The sequence below is a fragment of the Prionailurus viverrinus genome, chromosome D1 (genome assembly GCF_022837055.1).
Source record: "Prionailurus viverrinus isolate Anna chromosome D1, UM_Priviv_1.0, whole genome shotgun sequence".
NCBI classification, from domain to species: domain Eukaryota; kingdom Metazoa; phylum Chordata; class Mammalia; order Carnivora; family Felidae; genus Prionailurus; species Prionailurus viverrinus.
The window spans coordinates 14,982,227-15,005,768 of record NC_062570.1 but is presented as its reverse complement, the minus strand read 5'-3'; the positions used below and the strand labels follow the sequence as shown (position 1 = coordinate 15,005,768).

At 41.3% G+C, this 23,542-nt stretch overlaps 1 protein-coding gene and 1 non-coding gene across 11 annotated transcripts in view; one reads left to right on the top strand and one right to left on the bottom strand.

Annotated features, from left to right (window-relative positions):
• The window catches only part of SIK3 (SIK family kinase 3), a 277,767-nt gene that overhangs the window by 59,011 nt on the left and 195,214 nt on the right, over positions 1–23,542 (top strand). The window lies entirely within an intron of this gene.
• LOC125147242 (U6 spliceosomal RNA) lies at positions 3,026–3,130 on the bottom strand. Its single transcript, XR_007145080.1, has one exon. It is a non-coding gene; the product is annotated as a U6 spliceosomal RNA (small nuclear RNA).

Here is a 23,542-nt window from a genome sequence, read left to right as displayed (position 1 = left end):
TTCTAACATTACTGACAAGGCCTTTCTCTTAAAAGGTGAGGAATCTTAAGAACCTTAAGAATTTAAGATCTGGGTATGCTGTCCTCCTGAATATTTCTTTCTTGCTTGCTTTTTTTTTTTTTTAAACTTTATTTATTTTGAGAGAGGAAGAGAGAGAGAGAGAGGGAGAGAAAATGGGGCAGAGAGAGACAGAGAATCCCAAGCAGGCTCCGTGCTGTCAGCACAGAGCCCAAATGTGGGGCTCGAACTCACAAACCTCGAGATCATGACCTGAGCCGAAACCAAGAGTCAGACGCTTAACTGACTGAGCCACCCAGGTGCCTCCTGGTCATTTCCTCTTTACTCACATCTTTATTAGTAAATCAGGCCAGAGGGATCGTTTACCTTTTGAAAAAAAGAAACTGGATGCCGCAGTTTGTTTTGGTTGCAAGTATCTGGACAGCTGAATGTCGATTGAGCAGCGATGCTGCCCTGAGTAGTGGGATGCTCTAGAAACTGAGAGACCTTGCCTGCTACCTGTGTGGTGGGAGATAATGAATCTCTTCTTGCCTTTGTGGGGAATGCCACCCCTCACTCTCTTACGGTTTCATTGTAGTTACATTCAGATCTTCTGAGATACGGCTCCTGATGGTTTTAGCTTAAACGTGTTTGAGTGACAGTTTTAGGGAAAGGGGAGTGTGTTCTGTTCCAAGGACGGGCAGTTTTACTCTATGACTTTAATAAATTCATGTCCAGTGATGTGAAGAATAGTACTGGGGAGACCCACATATAATACATTTTGTTAAGTGTAAGTAGTAAAAACAAACAAACAAAAAACCCCAAAACCCTCTGAGTCGTGGTTCATTATAGCAGCTGAAAATTTTAAATCCGTTGTAAGAAACCAGTGAAGCTAGTTTCTGATTCATCCAGAGTGAAATAATTTAATATTCTAACTTTAGCAAAGGCAACTAAAAAGCAAACCTGAACCACTTTATGTGCTTTCGATGTGTAGTAATGTTTTTTTCATCTTTTCTCATATGTTTTACTTCTTAGTCATTTACTTCCAGTAGTTTCAAATTGGTTGAGGGAATTAAGGTGGTAACCGAGTCCCTACAGTACAAGATTTTCCTGCTGTGTACGTGAACCACTTTTTCTGGAAAAACCCTTCCACTGGCCGTCTTCTCAAGGGCATTTACTTCTCTACCCTTAGTGATTTGAGGGCTGAAGCCTGTGTTTAGTCAGAGATGACAAATGGCTCAATTTTTTTTTTTTTCCTGGTTTGGTGACCGAGAAATGATTCAGAATTGAAACTGAAGTGAATTTGGAGTTACTTGCAGTTACCCTTAAACAGTTGCTGTCTGTTACTATTAGGCGTATTTTGGACATGTGGTTTCCATTTCGATATTCTGTGTTACGTTGCTAAATTTCTTGCCTGGTTTAGACACTTTGCTTTTGAAATTAGGTTGGACGTAGCTTTGAACAGAGGGCCACTGGAAATTGAACATTGTGGTCCATTTGGGGAGGAGAAGTTGGCATAGTTTTACCTCAAGGATTCTTAGGAAACTTTTGATAACAAAAATATGTTTTCCAAATGTTACAAGCTTAGGGAGTTAAGTACTTATTGAGAAAACCAGGAAGCTTGTGATTCCTATGAAAATATTGGCCTTTTAAGCTAAGACTATCACTCACTACTTTTTCCTTTCATAATTGAACGAAGGTAAGTTTAAAAAAGAGCAGGTTCTTTGTTTGGAGTGCAGTTTATAGCAATTTATAAAGAAAAAAGCAAAGTGCTTTTTCCATTCCTGATTTTACACTTTTTTTTTTTTAAATTTTTTTTTCAATGTTTATTTATTTTTGGGACAGAGAGAGACAGAGCATGAACGGGGGAGGGGCAGAGAGAGAGGGAGACACAGAATCGGAAACAGGCTCCAGGCTCTGAGCCATCAGCCCAGAGCCCGACGCGGGGCTCGAACTCCCGGACCGCGAGATCATGACCTGGCTGAAGTCGGACGCTTAACCGACTGCGCCACCCAGGCGCCCCCTGATTTTACACTCTTAGAGATAAGCACTAGTATCAGTTTAGCATATGTTTCGTATCTTTGGCTGTGCACATGCAAATATTTATAGGTAGATTTTAGGGGTTTACTTTATTTTTAAAGCATATTGATTGACTGACTGATCGATTGATTGATTGAATGAGAGAGAGTGCACAAGAGAGGGGCAGAGGGAAAGAGAGAGTCCCAGGCAGGCCCCACACTCAGCACAGAGCCCAACATGAAGCTCGATCCCACAACCCTGGGATCATGACCTGAGCCGAAATCGAGAGTGGGCCCTCAACAGACTGAGCCACAGGCGCCCCTTTAGGGATTTATTTTATTTTGTGCTATTGCAGCTTTTGTAATTTAGTCTTTTTACATATGAGTCTATAAAATCTATTTCATTTCCCCACATCCAGTTTTCTGTTAGCTTTTTCTTTTTAATGTTTATTTTTTGAGGGGGTGGGGAGGGTAAGAGAGCACGGGAGAGAGGCAATCCCAAGCAGGCTCTGCGTTGTCGATGTGGGGCTCGATCCCGTGAATCGTGAGATCATGGCCTGAGCCAAAATCAAGAGTCAGACAGATGGTTAACGGATCGAGCCACACCGATGCCCCTCTCTTAGTTTTTTTGGAAGATTGTTATTCATTTTCTTCTTCATGCGTCAGACCTTTGAAAAGTCATAAGGTGGAGCACGTGGGTGGCTCAGTTGTTTGAGCATCCAGCGCTCGATTTCGGCTCAGATCATGATTCCAGGGTCATGGGATCGAGCTCTGAGTAGGGCTCTTGCTGAGCTTGGAGCCTGCTGAAGATTTTCTCTCCCTCTCTCTCCCTCTGCTCCTCACCACTCACTCTCTCTCTCTCTCAAAACACAAAAAGAAAAAGAAAAAAGTCCTATAAGGTTATTAATGCTTTGCTCAGTATTTTCTTTCATAGCATTTGTCTTAACTTTTAACTTTTGTGCTTTTTCTTGTTATTTAAAGGATTTTATTTATTATTACATGTCTTTATAAAAAATGCAGATTGCTTCATGAATTTGTGTGTCACCCCCATGCAGGGGCCGTGCTCATCCTCTGAATTGTTTCAGTTTTGGTATATGTGCTGCCGAGGTGAGCACTAAAAGGTTTTGTTTTTTTTTTTTAAACTGTAGTTTCAGTATGACTTCTGGGTTTTATAGTATCCTCAGGAGATGTATACTTAGGAGTTTTATGGTATCCTATTTGAACATTAAAAATACTCTAGGGGCACCTGGGTGGCTCAGTCAGTTAAGAGTCTGCTTTCAGCTCAGGTCATGATCTCATGGTTTGTGAGTTTGAGCCCCATATCGGGCTGTCTGCTCCCAGTGTAGAGCCTGCCTTAGGCCCTCTGTCCCCCTCTCTCTGCTCCTCCCCCACTTGCACTCTCTCTCTGTCTCTCTCAAAATAAATAAATTTAAAAAATATGTTCCATATTTTCTCTTAGTGCTTTGTAAATTTATTTTTAATATTTAGGTTTTTAATCCACTTGGAATATATTTTCAGTATAATGTGAGATAAGGATCTGGATTCTCAAAAAAAATAATTGGTAGCCAGTTGTCCTAATAATTTGTTACTTATATACTTATTTGAAATTCTCTTGTTAACGTATACCCTTTCTTATTTATTTAATTTATTTAAAAAGATTTTATTTGCAAGTAATCGCTATACCAGACATGGGGCTTGAACTCACATCCCTGAGATCAAGAGTCACATGCTCCACTGACTGAGCTAACCAGGCACCTCTCAACATATATTCTTGATAAAGAGTACTTATCTGTGTATGTGTAGTGCATGTTTTAGTTACTGTCACTTTAGAGAATGTTTCAAAATTTCCTTTTACAGTTGATTCTCCCTCTCTTGTTAAAGGTAGACTAATCATAATCATCAGCGAATAATAATTTGAACTCTCCCAATGTTTATGCTCTTTTTTTTTTTTTAATTTTTTTTTTCAACGTTTATTTTTTTGGGGACAGAGAGAGACAGAGCATGAACGGGGGAGGGGCAGAGAGAGAGGGAAACACAGAATCGGAAACAGGCTCCAGGCTCTGAGCCATCAGCCTAGAGCCCGACGCGGGGCTCGAACTCCCGGACCGTGAGATCGTGACCTGGCTGAAGTCGGACGCTTAACCGACTGCGCCACCCAGGCGCCCCTGTTTATGCTCTTTTTTTAGTGACAACGTTGAAGAATCGTTATGACGATAATAATACCACCTAATATAGTGCTTCTCAATTTTATATGCATAGAAGTTACCTGAGGGATCTTATTAAAATGCATATTTAAGCAATTGCGCTACTAGGTGTTTACCGAAGAATGCCAATTCAAAGGGATACATGCACCCTGATGTTTATTGCAGCATTATCTACAATAGTCAAATTATGCAAACAGCCCACGTGTCCATTGACTGATAAATGGATAAAGAAGATGTGGCACACACACATGCACAGATGGTCACACACACACACACACACACACACACACACACACACTGGAATATTACTCAGGCATAAAAAAAGAACGACATCTTACCATTTGCAATGACATGGATGGAGCTAGAGAGTATGATGCTAAGTGAAATAAGTCAGAGAAAGACAACTACCATACGATTTCACTCATGTGGAATTTAAGAAGCAAAACAAACAAACAAAGGGGAAAAAGAAAGAGGGAGGGTGGCAAAGCAAGAAACAGACTCTTAACTATAGAGAACAAATTGCTGGTTACCGGAAGGGAGGTGGGTGGGCAGGATGGGTGAAATAGTGATGGGGATTAAGGAGTGTGCTGTCACGATGCGTCCTGGGTCTTGTCTGCGATTGTTGGATCACTATGGTGTATGCCTGAAATGAATATTACACTGTATGTTGACTGGAACTTCAATAAAAACTGAAAAAAAGAAGATGTCAAAAAAAATGCAGACTTGGTAGTTCTGTCCTTTTTATCACTGGATATTATCCTATTATCTGGATGTACCCTAGTTTATCCATTTACCTACTGGAGGACATCTTAGTTGCTTCCAAGTTTTGGCAAATGTAAATAAAGCTACTCTGAACATTCACGTGTGGGTTTTCCTGTAGACCTAAGTTTTCAACTCATTCGGGTAAATATAAAGAGCGTGATTATTGGATCATATGGTAAGAGTAGATGCTTAGTTGTGTAACAAACCACCAAAGTGGTTTTCCAAAGTGGTTGTACGGTTTTGCATTCTCACCAGCGATGAATGAGAGTTCCTGTTGCCATATGTCCTTGCCAGCGTTCGGTGTTTTCATTGTTTTGGATTTTTGCCGTGCTAATAGGGATATACCCGTATTTCATTTTTTTAATTTGCAGTTCCCCAGTGACAGAAGAGGTGGGCATCTTTTCATATGCTCATTTGCTATTTGTGTGTATCTTCTTTGGTGAGGTTCAGATCTTTTGCCCATTTTTTAATTGCCTTCTGTTGTTTGTTTTTTTGTTGTTGCATTTTAAGAATTCTTAGTGTATTGTGGATACCTGTCCTTAAGTCAGATGGATGTTTTGTAAAGATTTTCTCCCAGGTTTTGGGTTGTGTGTGTCTTTAGTTTTTACCATTATTGATGCTTGCCCTTGAGTTGTGACACATAATCATCAAGTTGAGAAAGTTTCCTTCCCTTTTTGTCTTTCTGAGAGCTTTTTTTCGGGAATGGTTTTCGGGGAATCTTTGAAAATTTTCTGGCTAAATGAATAGATGAGGCTAAATGAATAGATGAAGTTAGCAAGGCATCCCTGTTTTATTGTGGATACTTAAAAACACATTCCTTATGGTATTGTTTTTAAGAACGTAACTGAATATTTAATTCCTAATCTTTGTAAGTAGTTTACTTTTACTCCTTCCATGGTCTCTTGTCTCTTTAATGTTTACGTTGATTGCTTGTCCAACATTCTAATCTCGTTCTGGCTTGATCTTTGTGGCTACCTGTTCCTCTGCTTGTCTGTAGCAATCTATTCCTGCAGCAGGTCAGACTTCCACCTCTGAAATCACATATTTGGAAATTTTGCTCTCTGGACACAATTTCCTGTCTTTTTAGTTCTGCCGTTTGCTAAACTCGATTCTCTGATTTCACTGAGGCCTCCAGCCCCTTAAATCCTGCCGGTCTCCAAATTCGTGACATTCTTCCTGGCATCCCTTTTGTTCACGTGGACACAGTTGGTCACTTTCAGTGAGTCAGAAGTATCCTCAGTCCTGCACCTTTGTTCTTCTCTCCCATCTGCCACGCACATCTCCAGCTGTGGATTAACAATACTGCCCGTTTTCTGGGTTCCTGCTTTAGGGCCTCAAGAAATGATTGAATCGTGTTTATTTGTTCTACTGCTAATTCATGACTTCTACCCTCATCTGTGTTTGTGATTCTCTTTAGTAGTTTTCTTGTCTGTAGTTGATTTCTTTTCTCTTTCACCAGAATGACTGTTCTTTCTAAATCTTTACCCATTTTTGGTAAGCTCATGTTCACCTCCCTCTATCACAGACGACCCCATAGTCCAGTAAAGTGATCTTAAAAGAAAAAAGAAAAGAGAAGAAAAGAAAAACCAACAAATTTCTTTTATAATACCTTCTGTTATTCAGATAAAGATAAAATTCCTAAGTTTAACATGCCCTTTCTGGTTGTCCAGCCTCTCACCTCTCTCCTCTCTGAGCCCCAGCTCCCAGCTTCATTGGCCTTTTGTCAAATTCTTCACGTGCCAGACTCCTTCTTAGCATAGGGTCTTTGTGTATGTTTTTCCCTGTGCCAGAGAGTTTTTCTCTTGTGCTGTTTCACTCCTATTCATCTTTGGAAATTCATTTTTATGTTGCTTCCTCAAGGAAGCTTTTCCTGACCTTCCATTTGCCTGAAGATAGGCATGGACTCCCCCTGAAATAATAGTGATGAGACTAACCACAATGATAATAGCAAACACATGATGCTTATTGTGTGCCGGGAACTGTTTTAGGCACTTTATATATACAGACTTTTTTTTTTTTAAGTCTTCATAGCAACCCTATGGGTTAGATGGGTAAATAAACAGGACCTATGATTGTCCCCATTTTATAGGTGAGGAAACTGAAGTGCAGAGCGTTACGTCACTTGTCCAAAGTCACGTGACTGTTTGGCAGTGGAGCTGGGATTTGCACGTGGGCAGTCAGGCCTCGGAGCCCGTGTTCTAAACTGTGCTGTACTGTAATGATTATTATGATTGTGTCATTTTGGTTAATGTCCACCTTTCTCAGTGGCCTCTCAGTTCCTGAGTTCAGAGACTGCCCCTGTCTGGTTAAATTTTGATTTTCCAGTGCCTAGAACAGAGCCCGGCAGTGAGCAGTCTGTGACAGAACGAATCCCCCTGACTTTCCGCTGACTTGAGTAAATAGAGGCTTTGGTGCGAGCGTCTTCAGTTTTCGTCCCTTCTCCTTCCACGCACCAAACCCCCTGGATCGAAAGAATAGGTGCTCCCACTTATTTCAAAATTGAATCCCGCCACCTGTTTACTTCCTGTGTCCTGAAAGTAATATTTGCACTTTGTAATTAAGAACGATTGTAAATGTCCATAAAGTGCGCTGCCTTTTTTCCCTCTCGCACCTTTCTCACTTTCCAGAGGTGGTGAAATGATTATCTTTTCTTGAACATGCACAAACTGTATGGTCACTTAAAATACACAAAAGGGAGTGCGTGTAATATGCACATTAGTCTATGTTTGTTTTTATATTAAAAATTAACTTGCAGTATTGAACCGTAGTTTTGCAAGCAGTCACCATTGAGGGCAACCAGGGAGAGGGTACGTGGGATCTCTCTGCATTCCTTTTTATGCTTGCAGGCGACTCTCCAATGATCTGAAAATAAAAGAAGAAAACTTAGGAAACTAGAGAAACCTTTCTACATGAGCATATTTATCTCTTTCTTCCAAATGACCACATTCGACAGGTCACAGGTATGCAGATGTGCACCTTTTGGCCACCGACGGACTGTTACTTCATTTTTTCCTTTTACCAGCACTGCTGTAGGGGAACACTTGCATTCGTAGCTTCATCCTTGCTCGGGTGGATATTATATGCACAGCCAAGTTTTAGAAAAGGAGAAGAGAAGGGATCCGAAGACGTGCACACGTGACAGTTGGCAGGGTATTCCCTGAACCAGTTTATCCTTTCAGCTGCGGTTAGGATACGGAGCCTGTTCTGTTCTCTGTGCGCTCACCTGTAGTGTCCTGATCCTGTCCCTCCGCTTCTTCTGTGGGACTTGAACAAAATTGATTAGTCCTTTTCCATTTGATATCCCCCCTTCTCTCTTGGCTCTCTCCTGTCTGCCCATCCTCCAGCAAGTCCTTCACATCAATAAGACTTTTCTTAGCAACGGAGTGCTTGATTTGGATTTACTTCTCCTTGTGACACCCTCAGACATAGCTCCTGTGGTTATCCCCATTTCACAGGTAAGGACACTGAGACACAGAGAAGCTAAGGGACCTGCCCAAGGTCACCCGGAGAGTGAGGGCTGCATAGTGATGCGGTCAGTCTGACTGCAGAGTCTTCGGTGCTAACCACCACCCCCTGAGAAGGAGTCAGGAAACTACTGCCAGCTGCTCAAGCCTGTCCTGCGGCCCGTTTTCTGTGTAACTCAGCTAACACGCTTATTATGTTTTTAAAGCGTAGTTAAAAAAAAAATAAGAAAAAAGAAAATATGGGACAGTGTGTGACCCACAGGCCTAGAGAAAAAGGCGACTGATCTTATTACCATTAAATGAGATCGTTCTTGTAAAAGTATTTAGCATAGCGCTGCTATGTAATAATAGCTTAAGAAATATTAGAGGCATTATTACTTTTATTATCAGAACCTCTCTTTTACCACTAAGCTTCTACGTCATCTCTTTTTCCTCTGTGCCTACTGCAAGCTTAGGGCCGGCCCAGAGCTTTCCCGTAACTGCTCTGGGAAGGGTTTTCAGTGCCTTGTCGCTAATTCTATAACCCAGCTTAAACTCGACTTCTGAGTTCTGTGTCTCATTTGACACTAACTACTCTATTCCCTTACAGATTTCCTATTAGTTTTTGAAACAGGAATATTTTCTGTGTTTGCTTTTTCTTCACTGGTGTACTGCTATTAAAAAAAAAAAAAGGTTTTTTACTCGCGGGCATGAGCTGGGGGTGGGGAGGGGGTGGAGAGGGAGAGAATCCCAAGCAGGCTCCCCGCTGTCGGCACAGAGCTGGGCGCGGGGCTCAAACTCACGAACTGTGAGATCATGACCTGAGCCGGAGTCGAGAGTTGAACACTTAACCAACCCAGGCGCCCCTGGCAAACTATTACTTCTTAAACCCCTTTCCTACTCTGCTCCTCTGCCTGGTTTGTAAGGGATTGTATGCTGAATTCAGTCCTTGGCACACCCTCCCTACCTGGCTTCTGCCCCACTTCTTTGCCCTCTTCTGAATCACAAAGACCTGCATTTGAGTGTGAGTTCATTATCTTCTGTCTGAGCGACCTGAATGGTTTATTTCATTTCTTGGTTTCTTTTTCTGTAAGAACAAGAGTAGTGGGACCCACTTTAGGATTATGTGGATTAGATGAAACCATGTATGTAAAACATCCAACAGTGTCTCATTTACAGCAAGGGCTTAATAAATAATAGCAATAGGAGTAATGATAGTAGTGTAGTCGTGTTGCCATTGTAACTCTACCTCTAGCCCTCCCCCTTTCCTCAAGTCCACGTATTTGGTGGCCTGCTAGAGGTCCACCATTGGATACTTCTCCAGATGCTTTAAACTCTGAGTGCACATCTTTGTCTGGCTTCAGTGCTTAGTGACTGTGGCCTCAAAAAGATCACTTACTTTCTTCCAGTCTCAGTTTCTCCATTTTTGAAAGAACGCACCTTATTCACACTGACTGAGCTCGTTCTTGTACAAATGTTTAGCAAAGCGCTGGTACATGATAATAGCTTCAGAAGTGTTAGGGAGGTTCACCTGGCTGGCTAACTTGGTAGAGCAGGAGACTCTTGATCTTGGGGTCACGAGTTCGAGCCCCACTTCGGGGCTGGAGTTTACTTGAAAAACAAACAAACAAACCAAAAAGAAATACTGGAGCCATTATTACTGTTATCATCCATGTTATTATTCTTCCTCTTAAAATTCAGTCTTCCTTTCGCTCAGAACGAGAGCCTCCGCTTTGCCTTCTCTTCTTGGTCCGCCACAGGCCGTTAGTCACCAAGTACTGTTGAGTCCTCTTCAGAGGCATCTGCTCACATTCATCCGCTCCTTATCGTTTCTTGACAGAGTTATTGTGTAACCTCCTAATTGGTCTCCTGGCCTCTGGGCCACCTTCCACCTTTCATCCAGATTTATCTTTATCGAACGCAGATCTGCTCACACCACTCAGTGGTAAAGGCCTCAGACAGGCCCCTCTTACCTGAGATAGAAAGCCTGCAAGGCCCATAACACCTCAGTCTTTTACGGCCTCATCACTTGATCCTGGAACCCAGGCGTCCTCCAGGAGAAGATTATGCTTCTGACTATTCTTCGACTGCCCCATATACTCTAGAATCGTATGCCTGGCCCCTCCTGTTATGGCTCCTCCTTCACTCTTGGTGCTCAGAGTGCTGTCTCCCCAGCCACTTCCTGCAAATAAACAACCCTCTCCCCCAAACGCCTTGTCCGTCTGGTGGATGCTTGGTTGCCCTTCAGTGGTGGGTCTCAAAGGTGCCGTCTCCTGTCTTCTGCTCTCTCTTGTCTGAACTGCCCTTCCAGGCAACAGCAATTAGTCCTTCATCAGGAAGCAGTATAGTGGGGTGGGTAGTTTGATCCCTGAGTTACAGGAGCCAGACTGGCTTGGTTAATAATGTGGCTGCAGAGAACTGACATGCAGTTGTTCAGCCTATCTGTGCTTCAGTTTTCCAATCTGTAAAAAATGGATAATATTAGTCTTGTGAGGATAGTGAATTAATATAGGAAAAATGCTCTGAATAGGGCCTGTACATACTAAGTACTTCATAAATATTGGCTGTTATTATTATTATCATCATCACCAAAGCGTTGCTTCCATGCCTCTGTAATGGCATTAACTGCTCTGTATTACATTGACTTTTTTATGTATGTTTCCCAGTAGACTGTTGCTTCTTTTTTTTTTTTTTTTTTTTTTAATTTTTTTTTTTAAACGTTTATTTATTTTTGGGACAGAGAGAGACAGAGCATGAACGGGGGAGGGGCAGAGAGAGAGGGAGACACAGAATCGGAAACAGGCTCCAGGCTCTGAGCCATCAGCCCAGAGCCCGATGCGGGGCTCGAACTCACGGACCGCGAGATCATGACCTGGCTGAAGTCGGACGCTTAACCGACTGCGCCACCCAGGCGCCCCGACTGTTGCTTCTTTGAAGGCAGGACTGTTGCAATCATCTGGGTCATCAGTATCCAGTCCGCAGCGGGCCCTCAGTAAACACTCAATCAGTTGTGCTGTTTGCTCAGCCGATAATAAAACCCTGGATCCTCCTGGATTTCAGCAGTCAGTACCTCACATCTCTGGAAGTGATTGCTCTCTGAAACTATGGCATTAGAGACACAAAACTGTTAGTATAGAACCTCACTGGGCTCTTCAACCAGAAATTTACTATTACAGCGAAGCTTCCCACTGAAAGTGGGCAGAATGCAGCTGATAGCGTGCTGTCATTGAAGGAAGTTTCTCCCCAAGTAGAAGAGGGCCTCTAATGTCATTTGCTTAAAGGGACACAGTCCAAGGTTAGAAAGTCCACTTGCTATCAGACCTGATTTGTTTTGTTTTGTTTTGTTTTGTGTTTTTGGTTATGGGTAGAGCTGTTTCTTTATTCTTATAAACCTGCTGAAGAATGAAATGTTAAAACTTTTCCCTTTTAGTGATTCAGAGAAAGATTTTTTTATTGTAAGCATGATCTCAATGAATGCCAGATATGGAATCTTTTATTAAATTTTTTCTTAAATGTTTACTTATTTTTGAGAGAGAGAGAGAGAGAGAGAGAGAGAGAGAGAGAGACAGAGCATGAGTGAGGAAGGGGCAGAGAGAGAAGGAGACACAGAATCCAAAGCAGGCTCCTTGCTGTCAGCACAGAGCCCGACATGGGGCTCGAACTCGTGAACCGTGAGATCATGACCTGAGCTGAAGTTGGATGCTTAACCGACTGAGCCACCCACGTGCCCCAGGTCTTCTTTTTTTTTTTTAAATGTTCATTATTTTGAGAAAGAGTGCTTGTGAGAGCATCTGAGGGGCGGAGAGAGAGGGAGACAGAGGAACTGAAGTGGGCTCTGCCCTGACAGCAGAGAGCCCAGTGTGGGGCTTGAACTCTCAAACTGTGAGATCATGACCTGAGCTGAAGTCAGACGTTTAACCGACTGAGCCGCCCAGGTGCCCCCACAGATGAATCTTTATGGACAAGTCCAGAGCATCAAGTCGTTAAGCTCCATATGGTCTGGTTCCACTGCCAACCCCTAGTACCTTGCCATGCCTGGGCTTTTGTAACGGTAACTGATCTTTCTGCCTTTGGGCTCTTCCCTCCAGTCTGTCCTCTCCACTGCTGCCATTTTAATCTGGCAAAAGCCCTACTTGTATTTTTCTCATGCATTATGAAAAATCCTCCAAGAGTCTCTCGTTGTATGCCCGGTAACTTCCAAACTGTAGTTTGACATCCAGGATGCTCTATGGTAACTCCTGTTACCTTTTCTACCTTCTCTTCCACTGTGCCCTAGAATGCACTTCGTGGCTTATCTGGGCTAGTGGTGATTCCTGTAATACGAATTGCGTTTTCTTTTCTTATCCCGTTTGGAGTAGTTTCCATTGTGTTCCATTCCCTTCCATGTTCCTTTTGAAATCTTGCCTCTCTTTTCAGATCTGTATTTTAAAAACTTTTTATTTTTAAATAATTACAGACTCATGGGAAATTGTGGAACAGTACATGGTGTTCTGTGTTCCTTTCCCTCAGCTTACCCCAGTGATGATATCTTGTGTAATTGTACTATAAGAAACATTTTAAAATTCCATTTTGAGTAATATTTTCAGTGGTAAGGAAAAAAAACCCGTGTTTGTTCGTTCCTTTTTTTTTTTCTTTTTTTTTTTAAGGCTGGATTGGATTTGTGGAAGTGGTCAGGAATCATTTGGACTCAGGTCTGTAAAACAAATTAGGTGGGTGATCAAGCTGAGTAGTATGGTGTCTGATCCTTAAAAGGAAAAGGGTATGGCCATATGGTGTCAGAAGACCGATTTTATCTGCCTTTATGAACTGGCCTTGGAAGTAATTTCAAAAGAGACATTTCCAAAAGCAGAATGGGTATATAACCGTAGTCTTCACTTACGAGATGTGAACATTCTAGTGTGTTGGCTAAGTTTCAGTATTTTATAACCATGCCATTTGTATTCTCTTTTAATGCTCATGTTCTTCCTAGAGATCATGTTTTTATAAAACAGGCTAGTTGTTGAAACACACATTGGAATGTGAAATAAAGAAGTTTATTTTCCTCATATGCTCATTTTTTAAAGGAAGGCAGAAGGTTTGTAAAGAAAGATATTTTGGAAAATATATCCAGTTTCCAAACTGGAACTCTCATGCGCTGCTGGTCAGAATCTAAAATGGCCACTTTGGAAAAACAGTTTGGCTGTTCCTCACGAAGTCAAACACAGAGTCACCATATGACCCAGCTATTCTACTCCTAGGTATATGCCCAAGACATCAAAAACATACGTTCACACAGAAACATGTATACAAATGTTCATAGCGGCGTTATTCATAACAGTCAAAAAGTGGAAACAACCTCAATGCCCATCAGCCGATGAACAGATAAACAAAATGTGGTATTTTTGTACAGTGGACTATATTTCAGCCATTAAAAGGAGTGAAGTACTGATAATGCAGCAGTGCGGATGAACCTTGAAAACAGCACGCGAAATGAAAGAAGCCAGACACAAAGGGCCACACGTCGTATGATTCCATTTAGGTGAAATGTGTGGAATCGACACACTGGCACACCGTAGGGACAGAAAGTGGATTCGTGGTTGCCAGGGGCTACAGGGGAATTGAGAGGGGAGGGGAGGGAGGAGGGTGACTGCTAATGGGTACAGCATTTCTTTTTGGGGTGATGAAAATATTCTGTAATTAGACAGTGGTGGCGATGCGCAGTCTTCTGAATGTACTAAGCACCATTCAATTGTACGTTTTCAAAGGGTACGTTTTATAGTACGTGAATTACATTTCAAAAACGTTCATTCTCCAGTTGCCAGTATCGGGTTGTGGTTTGGAGTGGTACCTGTTTGCCTGGTGTGGTAGAACGTGTATTTGAGGTTTCCTATGTTTTGAGCTCCAAGTGAGGCAAGAGATTTTCGGGGAAAGGGCATAACTCTGCTAGATTTAGGACTGGTAACTGCTCAGTGCCCTGTAACCCTAGTGGGCAGAGTAAAGGTAGAAGCAGATCAGATAAGGAGGGAATAAACTTCGCTTCAATTCCATGCAAATTTGTTAACACACAGAGAACTCAAGAAGTATTTTAAACAAAGCAGGTTCTGACCTGTTAAATATGACTGGCTCAAGTTCTTGCCATTCCGTCTTGGATGTGAACCTCCCGGATCTTTTTTCATAGATACTGGGAGAGAGAAAGTCTTGTCTCATTAATGAATTAAAAGGAAAATTTCAATAGGCTTTTTTTTACCTGTGGAATTAAAGGTATTTTTGTTAATTTTTATTTTTTTAGTTTTTAAATTTTTATGTTATTTTTAATTTTTTTACATTTATTTATTTTGATATAGAGAGACAGAGCACAGGTGGGGGAGGGGCAGAGAGAGAAGGAGACACCGAATCCAAAGCAGGCTCCAGGCTCCGAGCTGTCAGCACAGAGCCCGACATGGGACTCGAAGTCACAAACCGCGAGATCATGACCCGAGCCGAAGTCGGACCTTAACCGACTGAGCTACTCAGGTGCCCCTATTTTTGTTAATTTTTAAAAGGTAAATTCAATCTGGTTTTTCATCTAGGTGTCAAATATGTTTTTCACCATTGCCATACTTATTTTTGCCATGTTTGCATAAAAAACCTTTTGGTTTTTTCTCAAATTAATCTGTATGTCTGTGGTGTAAAAGTCATGATATATATATAGAAATGGGTACCAAGATTAGATGGTAGCTGTCCTGAACCATTATTCTTTGGCAGACTGAGCTATATGTACGTTTTAAAAATAAATCATACTGCCATATCTGAATAAGACTTTAATCTTACTTAAATAAAGGTATGACAGATGGGGAAAAAGTAATACAATTTGTCTAATGGTAGGTAACATCCTCTGAGTCTTACTATCTGCCAGGCATTGTTGTCCGTGTCTTGCATTCATCATCTCACCTAATCCTCTGGGCCAACTTAATCATTTGACTTAAAAAAAAGAAAAAAAAAAAAAAAAAGAAAATCAGTACAACATAGATGTTCTTAGTGGCTGACATTTTTTCATTTTTTTTCCTCCCACTCCCTGACTATTTTTTCTTAAACTATTTTTTAAAAATTTTTTAATATGAAATTTATTGTCAAATTGGTTTCCATACAACACCCAGTGCTCCTCCCAACAGGTGCCCTCCTCAATGCCCGTCACCCACCCTCCCTCCCTCCCCCTCCCCATCTGCCCTCAGTTTATTCTCAGTTTTTAAAAGTCTCTTATGCTTTGACTCTCTCCCTTTCTAACTTTTTTTCCCCCTTCCCCTCCCCCATGGTCTTCTGTTAAGTTTCTCAGGGTCCACATAAGAGTGAAAACATATGGTATCTGTCTTTCTCTGTATGACTTATTTCACTTAGCATCACACTCTCCAGTTCCATCCACGTTGCTACAAAAGGCCAGATTTCATTCTTTCTCATTGCCAAGTAGTATTCCATTGTGTATATAAACCGCAATTTCTTTATCCATTCATCAATTGATGGACATTAAGGCTCTTTCCATAATTTGGCTATTGTTGAAAGTGCTGCTATAAACGTTGGGGTACAGGTGTCCCTATGCATCAGCACTCCTGTATCCCTTGGGTAAATTCCTAGCAGTGCTATTTCTGGGTCATAGGGTAGGTCTATTTTTAATTTTTTGAGGAACCTCCACACTGTTTTCCAGAGTGGCTGCACCAGTTTGCATTCCCACCAACAGTGCAAGAGGGTTCCCGTTTCTCCACAGCCTCTCCAGCATCTACAGTCTCCTGATTTGTTCATTTTAGCCACTCTGACTGGCATGAGGTGGTATCTGAGTGTGGTTTTGATTTGTATTTCCCTGATGAGGAGTGATATTGAGCATCTTTTCATGTGCCTGTTGGCCATCCGGATGTCTTCTTTAGAGAAGTGTCTATTCATGTTTTCTGCCCATTTCTTCACTGGATTATTTGTTTTTCGGGTGTGGAGTTGGTGAGTTCCTTATAGATTTTGGATACTAGCCCTTTGTCTGATATGTCATTTGCAAATATCTTTTCCCATTCTGTTGGTTGCCTTTTAGTTTTGTTGATTGTTTCCTTTGTAGTGCAGAAGTTTTTTATCTTCATGTGGTCCCAGTAGTTCATTTTTGCTTTTCATTCCCTTGCCTTTGGAGATGTGTCAAGTAAGAAATTGCTGCGGCTGAGGTCAGAGAGGTTTTTTCCTGCTCTCTCCTCTAGGGTTTTGATGGTTTCCTGTCTCACATTCAGGTCCTTTATCCATTTTGAGTTTATGTTTGTGAATGGTGTAAGAAAGTGGTCTAGTTTCATTCTTCTGCATGTTGCTGTCCAGTTCTCCCAGCACCATTTGTTAAAGAGACTGTTTTTTTCCCACTGGATATTCTTCCCTGCTTTGTCAAAGATGAGTTGGCCATACTTTTGTGGGTCCAATTCTGGAGTCTCTATTCTGTTCCCTTGGTCTATTTCTTAAACTATTTTGATGCAACAAACATTTACCGAGTTCCAATAAATGAACCCAGCAGTGTGCTTTAGAGCCCTGGTCTTCAAACTGCAGCGCATGTCAAGAGGTATCAAGGCTGGATAGTTTTAAGAGAATCAATTTTCTGGTTCTTAACATACACTTATGCTCTTTGCTGAAATTGATCTGTCTGAAGTCAACACTCACATCATCTTCCTTCTTTCCTACCCTCCCTTTAGTTGTGGCCCTTCTTCCAGTTGACAAGAGAAAAAGCCCTAGTTTTCTTTCATCTTGAATCTCACCATTGTATGTTTCTCTGAGGTATAAAATCCTCCAGGGTTCCCACGAAGGGATCGTGAGAACACTGGCATGAAGCGCGAAGCTTCCTTCTATCAAGGTGTAGACCTTCTTTCCTATGTCTTGTTAAGACCTGCGACTCCAAAAAGGGGAGTTACTTTTTATATTTTTATGTCTACTTACCAGAATTTGTAGCATAGTTGCATTGTTTTCATCAGTTGTATACTACTAATAACACTGACAGAATGTCAACCTAAAGGAAATACGTTAAGTAAATAAAAAATAATTAATTTGCGTATTTTTGTTACAGGATTCCTAAGTATGATAAAAGAAATTATGTTAAAAATATTGTGGAAGAAAAATAGAAATATAATTCAAGGAGAAAAAAAGTAATATAACGTTTCACATAAGAAAGGAAGATGCTGTTCTTGCAGTTTTAAAATGGAGGATAGTGGGTATCAGATTGCGCAGGTGTTCAGATTTCATTGGATGCATTTATTTTTTTATTAAAAAATTTTTTTTTTGACAGAGAGAACGGGTGTGAGCAGGGGAGGGGCAGGGGAGGGTAGGGAGAGAGGCAGAGAGAAGAATCTCAAGCAGACTCTATCATACCCTAGCGCAGAGCCTGACGCGGGGCTCAATTTCACAACCATGAGATCATGCATGGTCTGAGCTGAAATCGAGAGTCGGATGCTTAACTGACTGAGCCACCCAGGTGCCCCAATTTCATTGGATGCATTTAGTGACATAATTGTTTTATTTTTTAGATCTCAGTTTTCAGACTGGCATATATTAATCTATAAGGGAAAGTGCAGCCTCTGTAATGATTTGAAGTTTTAATGAAAAATTTTATGTACCAACTTGAACAATATTCAGGGAAGTGCTCCTCCTGCCCCCCAGTTTGGTTTTAGGGAGTGTTTGAGCAAAACTTTTTGAAGAATAGTACTTCATAGGATATAGAGATCCAGAAGAAACCATTTCTGCCGTCAAGTGGCATCGTAGTTGAACGATGGAGTGGGGACATATATATATAATTTGGCTTAAATAAAGCCTCTACTGGGTCATATTTTGCTGCTTATTTAACACGGGCATTGTGCCTCAGTATTGCATCATGCTTATTAAAATGACCTTTGAATAGTGATTTAGCTCATATGTGCTCTGTTTCTACATAGGCTATTGTGTAGAACAGAGAGGAATTGTTTCTTTTAAAAGACAGAGGGATAGGAGAAGTGCCTGCTGCACTTACCACTGATGAATAGTAGGGCTTTCTGTTGTTGAGTTCCTGTGGTCGTGAAGAAGAACATGAGACTGGGAACCAGGAGACCCTAGTTGCTGTCCTGACTCTACCACAGGCCGTGTGACCTTGCCCAAATCACTCAGCATATTTGAACTCTAGTTTCCTCGTATAAAAAGCATTTAAACCAGATAAGCTATAGCTCCAAAATTTAGAAACCGTCAGTTGATTTTATATATTTTGACACGGTGCGTTAGTTTTACGAGTGATAGCCGTAGCAAACTTCAAGAAAGAGCTGGCAAAATAACGTAGTCGATGGCTTGCTCGTTGTAAGTAATGCTGTGGAGAAGAATAGGGAGTTTCTATCTGAGGTGTGAAGACAGCCTGTCGGATAGCCCATCGGAAGCGTGGTGGTCTCACCACTGGCCTTCCTATTTACCATTTTAAACGGGGAGAATTTTCCTGCCTTTTTGGGAATGAGAACACATTCGACACAGGGTTAGTCACCGAGAATCCCAGTTTTAGCTTCATGCCAGTGCCTTTCGTGAAAGTCACATTTTTGTACTGTTCTAGCAGAATGTGAAACTGGATTATAGATTATAGACAGCTCCAGGCTTCGCTCTTTATAGGTCAGAGGCGTAAACCAATACAGCAATTACTGTTCTGTCTTGTCATGGATGGGGGCCTCCTAGGTTCTTTGTGGAGCTAAAGCGAGCTTCTCTGGAACAGTTCCACTCGAATGGCTTTCCTGGGGGCTTAGGAGGCTTACATTCTGAAACTGATACTCTTGTGGTACAAGAATAACTACAAACCGGTGTGGAATTAGGAGGCCATGGAGGGGAGATGCCATATGTAGCTTCCATTCTCCAAAGTCCCTTGGCTGGTGAACAGAGATTTTTCCCGTCAGTAAGCAGCTATTTGGTTATATATTGACAGATCCTCTCCAAACAACGTTTAGAATAGAAGACTCTGTTTCTGTTTTGTGCCTTTGGAGGCTAAGAAGAATATTGAAGTGTGCCGAATTAGCCGGTTGGACAGATACAGATATTATCTGTTGAAGTCCTGTCTGTAGTCTTAAATCTGTTTGTTCTTGAACATGATCTCCGTTGCTTGCGGTCAGGAGAGATAACTGAATCAGTGCTTAATGACTGATTTGCAGGTGTTGTTATCCTTTATTTATTATCCTCAATATTAGATAGTTTGACTGGTTTGCCTTGTTTAGGTGGAGATTTAGATTGGACCCTAAACTGTTTTAACTTTTTTTGGGGGGGGGGGCAGTACAAAATGTGGGGTGAAGAGGCAGGTCTGTCCTTAAAGTGACCAGGCCTGTGCCTTTTGATGCTGAATTGGGAAACCCTGTTGCCTGGTAGAGTTTATTGTGTTTGTAGCATCACATCTCTAAGTCAGCAGTTTACTTTTTGTCTAGTAGTATGTCTTGGCTTGTCTGAATGAGTCATAATTAAACCATAGTCACTGGGACTCATAATCTTGTCCAAACAGGAATTATAGTACAGAGATACTATGCCTTGCCTTGTGTAGAATGAAGGTATTACAGATCTGCTATGATCACTGAGATAGGTTTTTATAAATATTAAACTCCTTTGGAAGAACTTTAATAGGTTTCTTTATCACCTACCAAAACAACAACAACAACAACAACAACAACAACAACAACGAGTAGAAAGTGAAAATGAACAGAAAAGTACGTAAAAATAATGGTTACTGTAATTGAATTCTGAAAGTCTCTTTCACCTCCTTGAGTTTTTGTATTGTGTAAAAATGAAATGATTGTTTTGGTTTCCTTGAAAAGATTCAAGGAATCAGTTTTAAAATCAGTTTTGGCATTCCTTTTTTCATTGACAAAAACATTGTCAGGAGTGACAGCTCAGGGCCCGTGGCTTATGATCCACATCCATGATTGGTATTGCTAAGGTTTGCCGTGGTCATTCGACAGAAGTATTTTATTGAGCGAGAGTGGCACTGGGACAGTAGCCTTAAAGCCAATAAACCTGAATTAGGAACTAAATGCAAAGGATACAAATGTGAATAAACATCATTTATATACTGTGTTGCATTCCACGAAGGATTTGAAGTGGCTGACAGGAAGTTAATGTAATAATATTGTAAATTATAACTAAAGTTCAAAACCAGGGAAAAGTAGAAATTAGATTTGGAGGCGAAGATGTGGTCAGATAATAAACCATGGGCCCCGTGGCTGAGCAGCTCAGCTGAATGTCCGTCCTCGTGGTGCCATGGTGCAGAGGCTGACCATGCCATGTTCCAGCCATGGTGAGGCACGGTTGATACATTGAGCAGGATTATGAAGAGTGCAGGAGTTTTTTGGGAACTCCCACGAAAATGTCACCTAGAGTTGGTTTTGTGAGTGGTAGTACTTTTGTTGGGTAGTGTTATATGAGTTGAGTATCGCCTGGATTTCAGTATTATTTTTAAATTTTATTTAAATCTCGCTGTGTTGTGTGTGTGTGTGGGGGGGTGGTGGGGGGTGGATGGAGACAATCTAGGTATCTGGCTGAGGAGCAGAGGACTGAGGTTTCACTTTATATGGTAATAGCTTTTGTTGACATGATAAACACGGATTTAATGTTGAGGTGGAAAAAGTGGAAGCGAATGGATGTTTGAAAATTGTTCTATTTCCCTTCTTTCTGTTTTTCTTTTAGTTACTAAGTGTTCCCTTTCCTTAGTTTCTAGACTGGTTTCGCGGCATCTTGGTGGGACGAGAGCAGGGTGTAATTTTTGCTGAGTCGAAAACTGTGTTTCTCCAATTGCGCAGGCTAGGGAAACTCTGATCAAGTACGTAATTTGTAATTTGAATATAGAGGGTGTTTTGGGGACTCTTGTGGGCATATCGTGGTTTTAAAAGGGAAAAATACACTGTTCTAAGGGGCTATATAACCACTACTTTATGACAGTAGCTTTAGATTTTATTGGTTCAACAAATAGCATTGTTGCACAATACGTCATCTTCCAGTGTGGTAGGTAGCTAATGAGATACAAAACTGCATAATTACACCAACAGTTATTTTCCTTATAGAGTTTGGCGGCTACTAACTAAACAATTTTTTTTACTTACCTTAATTAGCTTAGTTATATGCCATCACGGGAGGAGTCTTCTATTTTCCTTCATGTTGTTGCGCTCCACATTTTTAGTTGAACAGAGAAAGATATTAATTCTTTTAAAAGAGGGCTTACTCTTACAGTGTTTTAGTCCACCGGTTGTCCTTAATTAGGATGGTTACTCATATTTAGATGAAATCCAACTCAGAAAGAAATCACGATGAAATACTGACAATATTCAGGTAGCCCGTATGGAGGAAAGCCTTTTAGAAATGTAAAATATTTCAAGGCCGTTTTAAAGTTTATCGTCATTGTTTTTATTCTTCCTTCCATGCGGTAACTGTACGAAGGTTCCTGGTTGTGGGACTGATATTTTGGTGGCGGTCTGTGTTGTGTCTCAAGAGCTTTTGATGCGGGTTCTGACTGAAAAACCAGACACATGTAGATGTGCAACAGGGACACCACTCCAGCCTTCTGTGTTTCTTTTTTAACTTGTAAGTTAACGAACCATCTGTGTTTCTTTTTTAACTCCTGAATTGTGTTTGCTAGTGTATTTCACATTTCAGCCAATAGAATCTAAAGAACGCAAACGGGAGCATCCAGAACCTGTCTGGAAATAGGTTTTACTTTCAGGAGATTAGAAGACACTGTTCAGAGTGCGGTGTATTAGTGGGGAGGAGCGCTTCGGTGGCTGGTGGTATCTACCCTGTGTGCCGTCCCTCGTGTCACTTACTAGCAGTAGAGCATGTTTTCTGGTCATCGTGAAAGTCCACAGGTGCAAGAGAGTGATTTGAGCATGGAGCTGGGAAAATAGAGAGGACAGAGGCACACGGGATGAAAGTGGGCCCGTCAAGAGAAAAGCACATATGGATGGAAGAATAGAGAATGAGTGGTACGTTAGCAAAAGATTGAGGGGCGCCTGGGTGGCTCAGTCGGTTGGGCGTCCGACTTTGGCTCAGGTCATGATCTCACGGTTCGTGGGTTCGAGCCCCGCGTCGGGCTCTGTGCTGACAGCTCGGGGCCTGGAGCCTGCTTCGGATTCTGTGTCTCCCTCTCTCTCTGCCCCTCTCCCGCTCAAGCTCTGTCTCTTTCTCTCTCAAAAATAAATAAACATTAAAAAAAAAAAGAAAGAAAAAGATTGAAAAGACTTGAAAAAAAGAGTGAGAATAAACAGGCTCTACCTCTTGTCTTTTTTGGATTAGGAAAGGAAAATACATTTGTAATTCCTAGGCCATTTGGGGCAAGGGAATTAAATGTTAATTCAAGCTGTATTGTGGTCAGAGTACAGTCTTAAAATTTTTGTTATTCTCAAGGTAGAAAACAAAGTATGATATTCACTCTTGACACTCCTCAATTGGGTGTTTTATTTTGGGTTTTTTTTTGTTTTTTTTTTCATTTTGCCACTTTGGATAAAACAAAATAAGGGAGATTTCCAGAGTAGCATGGGTTCTTGGAAAAGCCTTTCTGAAAAATGATCATAGGGCTCTAAGGTATCTCCTCTCTCTTATGTGAGATCACACCCATCTTTGCAGATATTTTAGGATCAAAGTTTCCCAGAATGAGTTCTCTAGAACACTAGTGCCCTTTAATGTTTAAATATATGTTGTAGGAGGAAGGGGACCATTAAGTAAGTTTGGGAACTGACAGGATTCCAAAACAAAAAACAAAATGGTAAACACAATTAGTTTCTGTAGATGTCTGTACAACATCTGAGCTCTAAAATACAAGCGTGCCTTGTGAATCCCTGAAAAAGTCAGTGGGGCTGGAGCATGTAGCTTTTCTGATTTAGTTGCCCACCATATGGTTTGAGAAAAACTGGTATATCTGAGTTACCTGTAAACCTGGCTTTCTGTAAGAATTCTGATTTGCTTTGCTGTTTTTTTTCCCCTTACTTTACTTTTCTTCCCCACGCCCTCCCAAATGGGGGGATTCTCTGCTTTCTCATTTCTTTTTTTTTTTTAATTTTTTTTTTTCAACGTTTATTTATTTTGGGGACAGAGAGAGACAGAGCATGAACGGGGGAGGGGCAGAGAGAGAGGGAGACACAGAATCGGAAACAGGCTCCAGGCTCTGAGCCATCAGCCCAGA